The sequence below is a fragment of the Sander vitreus genome, chromosome 24, assembly GCF_031162955.1.
Source record: "Sander vitreus isolate 19-12246 chromosome 24, sanVit1, whole genome shotgun sequence".
In the NCBI taxonomy this organism is placed as follows: domain Eukaryota; kingdom Metazoa; phylum Chordata; class Actinopteri; order Perciformes; family Percidae; genus Sander; species Sander vitreus.
Genome location: NC_135878.1, coordinates 7,233,949 through 7,240,263, shown reverse-complemented (window position 1 = coordinate 7,240,263; position 6,315 = coordinate 7,233,949). Strand labels below are relative to the sequence as shown.

Here is a 6,315-nt window from a genome sequence, read left to right as displayed (position 1 = left end):
TTGTCAAATGACTTTAATGTTTTTATCTTGTCGATGACAGGCTATGATTTTGACAGACAGACAGGCACTGGTTCATAAATCAGTGGCTGCATCTTTTTTCCCGAGGGAGATTCACTGTTGTTTCCTAGGTAACAAGCACCCCCCTCTCTTTACCCTTGGTTCCTGTGGACTGTACCACTTTTACTGTAGGGTGTGAATTGTGTTGTTTATCGAATATAACTAGATTTCCGTGTTTAAATTGAACAATATGAACCAACACATTCAACTGTCATACAATCTGTCTTTCAGTTGCGGTTTATACTATCTCAAATAGTTGAGAATAAATGCGTTATTAATGTTTAGGTCGTGGTACGAACCCCCTAGCGAAGAACATTCAGCATTTCCTCGAACTGTCAAAATCGCTTGTTGCTTCCTACCCTAGCCTTAAAAGTAGTTAGCGAGCTAGCGCGTAGCGAGTGATAGCTTTCTTCTGCCTTTCATTAAAATATATTTAGAAAGCGAAAAAAGTTTTGCCGCTGGAGAAATAGGTCAGATGCTCTTTTGAAATAGTGACAAGTCTCAGTCGAAGACCATTTTTGCCGTCCTGTTTTGAACCGTAGGTCCCGTTACAACCGAAATAGCGCTCTCGAGTAGCGGTGGTGGCGGCTGAAGTGCAGCTGGATGTGACAGGTTCGTCATCAGGTAAGCTGCAGGTAGTTAGCTTAGCAGCTAGCACCCTTTGCCTCTGGCATTTCTTTACACACTTAACGGTGGTATGGTGAATATAACTGCTCTTTGGATAGCAGAGGTGGCCCAAAATGGTTCTAATGATGCTAGTCCACTATCATAAACATCATGCGCTGATGTCTGGATTGCTATGCTAGTTGAAAATCACTGCTCGGATAGCTAAATGAAAACAAGTGATAGCAGCTCCATAAAAACAAAGATCAAATCAGCATGCTTAGTGGTCCCTGTGTGTCTCTCCTGCACGGTACAATGTAATGCTTTCTGGAACGTGCTGTTTTTTTTAATAAGTAAAGTAGCCAATGACAATAATAAAATCACTCGGTTAACTCGATAATAACTCATTTGTTATTGAGTCCATATATGATATGCAGTCAGCATTGTCACAAGATGCACCCATATCCCAGTGTACAACGAACTCTTACTTCCAAATGCAAATGTGAAAACACAATGAATGTAGTGGCACCTTGATTAATGGTATGTAAGATTTAATTGCCGTGGACAAGAAAAAATAAAACGAGACGTAAGTGGAGGCACATTTTAATCTACTGCAGGATGGCTGAGCAGGAGCCTTTTCACCTGGGTAAGGTTAATGAGTTCAGATCAGGCTAGCTGCTAGGTCATGTGCAGTAATTGGTCCTTCTGAAAATGCAAATCGACATCTCAGCAACAGTATTGCACCGATGGAAGAAAGCATTATAGTTCAACTGAACTATCAGTGTAACACAATAACTTTGACTTGTCATTTGTATGTAATACATTGTGTTCATTAAGTCTATTACACCAGTTGTACACTTGAGTAATCAACAATCCACAGTGCACTATGATTGTTAGGAAATTAACTTTGTATCAGCAGTATGAAAAATTGGCCAATAATGTGCATAGGGTTAAATTAGCATCACCTTAACCTACAGAAAATCATAGACAGTATATAAGAATGGACCAATAGATCTCGTTGCTCTGGACGGAGACCAGTGAAGGCCATTAGAAGCACTTTTCCGGTGAGCGCCGAGCGTTACTGAGCAGCCTCCAACTGAGAGAGACGACGTAAATGTGACGTGAGCAACGTGTCTGAAAGTTGTAAGTCTTCTGGTAGCTGTGCCAAGAGAAATCTCAATCATTCCCAATCTTGCAGAGACGGAGAGCGTAGGTATATGTAAGAGGATAACATAGGCACAGGCTAATTATTGCAAACTAAAATGCTAGTTAACATTAGTAATTACACTTAAACAGCTAATGTGAGACGAAACTGCCTGCACGCTTCTCCTGTACTGTACGGTAAATCCTCTACTGTGCGACAGTAAGTCGCGTGGTTATGACACAATCGTTAGCCTATTTTTACAAAAACGTCTACTAGGGAGCCATAACGAGAGGTACAAGGTAATGGAGCCTTTTATACATTGTCGTGTTTCTTTAGAAATAAACAACGGACAAATAGAGTCTTTAAACGCTTCAGATGTAAAGTTATTCGCTGTCAAAGTGGCGCCAAAATGAATGGCAGTCAATGGAATGCTAACGGGAGGTGATGGCTTATTAGCATCAAAATAGCGCCATAGGAGGTTCGGGTTGTGAGGAGACGCTTACCCCCTTGCAGAAAATAGACAATGTTTGACCCAAAGCCAGTTGGAATTTTAATGTAGAGAATCCAGTACTTCCTGGTTGATCTTTTGAACACAGTCTCATTGCACAGCCTTAAACTTGCTCCAAAACACACTGGTTGACCACTTGCCTACGCATCCATTAGGCACTTGTTTATTCTCTATCATGTGGACTTGTGTGACAGACTTATCAGAATGGGTTTCAAGCGGAAGGAAGCAAAACTCTCTGTCGCTTGATATTTGATTACAGCTAATAATAGAAAAAGACAGCTGCCTTTTCATTGATCTGTCTTCGGTGCCCTATTTCTGAGCCCTGTTTTTTTCTCTCTGTCGTGTTAAACTATCCAGTAGTACCACCGAATACAGTATTCTGTACTGGGGAGCATTTTCAAACAGTTTTAACCCGTCAATCTTCATATGCTGTAATTAGACATTGTTTTGGAATACTCCCTTTTGTATTTGAAAATGAAGCCGCTTTGTGCCACAGAATCCTAAATCTGGTTCTGTGTGAGTGAGCCAAGCCGTTTGGGGTCAAACAGGACAGGGATAATAAGAGGGGAGGGGATACTATGTGGAAAGGAAGTGGCTCAGCTTGTTTGTCTGCCAGGCTTTTGTTTGTTTTCCTGTCGGACAAATCTATTTAGAAGGTAGGCTATCTGAGGTCTGCCGGTGGAAATTAGCTACAAGCAGCCAGGCTTGTTATACATTTATTGACAGTTATATTCAGTAATGTGGTTATTGAGAAGTCGGTTGCAGCCAAATGAGAAATTGATAAGCTTCATCTATCAGCAATGATGGAGCAGCCTGGCCTGTCCAACTGCCATTGTTCTGGATGAAAGAGAACATGTTGCTTTGTTGAATTTTCAGGACATAACAGTCAAGTTTCACCCTGCAGTAATACACAGTTGTTGCCGCCTAGTTGCATTCCAGCTCCTTTAACCCGATGCATGATCCGTGTGTATGATATGGCATAGTGAGACTACATTTACGGATGGTGTAAGGTGACACTTTAGCCTTTTGACAAAGGCTGACACCCCCCGCCTCCCTGTTCATATAATGGCAGAGCGCTTGTCTGTGCTATTTCATTACAGGTGTTCTGATGCCTAAGATGACGTCAGTATTCAGTGTCATGTGCTGAGGTGGACAATTTTTCATGCTCAGGAGAGTAATCCGACCCCCATCTCCTCTCAACCATTTGACAAATCTATTTCCCTATGGAGCATCAGATTATATATAGATATTAAAGCATGATCCGACAGTAAATAGGTTTGTTTATCATAGAACTGTAGAGCATGTTTAGCCTCATGGATATCAACGAAACACCCAGGCTGCTGCGTCATTCACAGCCTTTGTACGAGACAGAGGCAGAGAGAGCGACAGAGAGAGAGAGAGAGAGAGAGACACACACACACACACACAGGGAGAGGCACAGAGAGACAGACGGTACAGCTGTTCTATTGAATCTGGATCGAAAAGTCATGAAGCTGGATCTCTGACTCATCACTTCTGTGACGCTCCGGTTTCACGGCTCATATGATGCCAACCAGCATGTCATCAGCTGGGTGGAGGGGGGAGGACGGGCAGGGGGAGGAGACAGACCAAGACTTCCACATCCCAGCAACCACCAATCTTTATTTAATTGATTTTTTTTCAAGCACATTCTGATGCAGTAACAATAACTGAAATGTTCACTAGCTGTGCAATTTTCCAGTCCAGTAAACTAAGGAATTTGATTGAAATAGAGCTTGAAACATAGCTTTGACAAATGGGGGAAAACACACAGGTGAGGGATGAAGAGGAGAAAGGAGTGTCTGGATGGTGGAGTGGAGTTTAGAGGACGGATGCTGAAGGGAGGTAGAGGAGAGTCGGGAGGGGGAGGAGGTGTGGGGCTCCTGTTTCCTGGGGGGGGATGGTGTTTAATGGGATGATAGAACATAGACAAGGACAGGGCTGATCTTCATAATGCCACTGCAGCAACTCTTTGATTATTGCTTACTTGTATTGTTTTTTTTGTATGAGAAACACACTAGACTTTATATTCTTGAGCATGTTTTTTCTGTTAGAAAACAAATCAAGTAGTGCTGAGTTGAATTTAAATATACTCTGCAAAACGATGGAAAAATAATAATTAATGTGATAGCTAGTTGTAGCAGGGCATGCAATCGGGGAAATACCTTTTTAAGATCAGCATTCGGAGGTTGTTACTGTAAGCACAGTTTTCGCCCTATCACCTTGTCTACTTTATTCCAACCGAAAGGCACAGAAAGCTGTGATTCAGAGTAGCTTCCTTTGTATTGGCTGGAGCTGTTAAGGGGCAGGCCCTTGCCACAGGCTGGTGGGCAGGAAGGGGCTGGCTTTAAGGGTTGTGGGGGGGTTGGCTGGGAGTGTTTTAGCCAGATAGTTGGAGTAGACACTCTTCTGCTTCCTGCCATCCTGCCTGCCTCGCTCACTCGCTTGCTTGCTTACTCTGTGGCTGAGAGAAAGAGAGGGAGAGAGAGAGAGAGAGAGACATTGAGAGAAAATCCCTGTCTAGGCATGGACCTCCGAGTGCAGCACTCGGCAGCTCGCAAGGAATGACAACAGTTCACATGGTCATTAACTCCAGTCGCTGAGGCTGAAGGGAAAGCTGTGCTGTAGCTCAGTGTCACAGAAGCACCGGGGGCCTCCTAGTCTCGGGACAGCAGACAGACAGAGGCACACAGCAGAGCTACGGGACCCAGTGAAACAAGGTGGGAAAGAACCGTCATATTGGCTGGCTTTTTTTTTTTCTTTTTTTTTTCTTCTTTTTTTTAAAGATTTCTTTCAGGAGTTTTGCTGCAGTGTGCTGCATACCAGTCTGGGTGGGGAGGGAGGAGAGGGAATGTTTTATCTGTGCGAGAAAAAGAGTGTGAAGCTGAAAACGAGGGAAGAAAGGAGAAGAAAAAATATAGTGTGAGATAAATGCAAAAAAGTCCCGGGAGCTTGCAGCCACACATTAACAGCCCTTATTGCAGTTTCCAGCACTGTAATAGACTTTCTCTTTCGACTGATGAGGGAGAGGCATTATCACAGCAGTTGTCTTACCCCTTCCTAAGTGCAAATGTCAGGCGCTTTTTTTTTTTTTTTTTTTGCCACATGGGCTTCATATTTTTCACTCACTAGAGAAAAAAGTTGTTTTGTGGCGTCATCCCTGTCACTGCTTGCTTTGTGCATTACTCGCAAAGTTTTTCCTCGTAACTCGTGGTGCGCGTATTTTCCAAATAACAAAGGGCAAAGATTGTTTGTTCAGAGCAGGGTCTGATGTTTTGACACTCTTTATGTATGTGGACACAAATAGCTGATGGCCTGAATAAGCTGGAACTTCACAGTTCTAATACGGCCCACATCGTAATTAACCTTTTGAGTTAGATGGTTGACGTGTCCCTAGCTTTCCGCTGTCTGTCTAGATTTACTAGCTTTGCGCTAGTCGCTGGGCCTGCAGCAGTCAAGCAGTGGACATCATCGCCTGCATGGAAAAGGCCAGGGTGGTGTCATACATCTGGCTGTGGATCAAGGGGAAGTGGGTGTTTTCTAAAATGGAACATCAGTTCAGCCCTTCCTGTTGAGAAAAGAATGGAATCAGTCTCAGACAAGTACCAAGAGCTCACTGCAAGACCCTGTCAGCCAGAAATCCCCTTTCTCTGAATTGACTCTCATGCAAATTGCACCTCAAGGTGGTTTTAAAAGGATTTAGTGGTAGGTTTTTATAGACATCTTCTGCATGAAAGAGGAGGTCTGATTGCCCTGAGACACGAGGGTGAGTTTGCTGAATCATTCAGCTCTTATGTTTTCAAGTGCTGTAAATTGAAGGCTTACGATTTCAAATCACTTGATGTGTTTCACTTAATATTTCAATGTACAAGAGCTTTAATCTAACAGTATTTTCTGTCCTTGATTTTATGATATAAAGTGTCAGTGGAAGTTAAAAAAACAGGTACTGTAGGTATACAGTATATATAGTATATATTTAGATCAA

The 6,315-nt window shown here is 42.9% G+C and overlaps 1 protein-coding gene across 25 annotated transcripts in view; it reads left to right on the top strand.

Annotated features, from left to right (window-relative positions):
* The first annotated feature begins 406 nt into the window (after positions 1 to 406).
* LOC144512951 (muscleblind-like protein 2a) overlaps positions 407 to 6,315 on the top strand; it is a 53,698-nt gene continuing 47,789 nt past the window's right edge. For 9 of the 25 annotated variants that reach the window (XM_078243957.1, XM_078243954.1, XM_078243958.1 and 6 more), the window contains exon 1: positions 4,731 to 5,050. The gene's annotated coding sequence lies outside the window, so the exon portion shown is untranslated. Of the gene's footprint in view, positions 682 to 4,729; positions 5,051 to 5,944; positions 6,097 to 6,315 lie in introns of those variants that run through there. The other 16 variants (XM_078243963.1, XM_078243956.1, XM_078243961.1 and 13 more) reach the window with 5 other exon arrangements.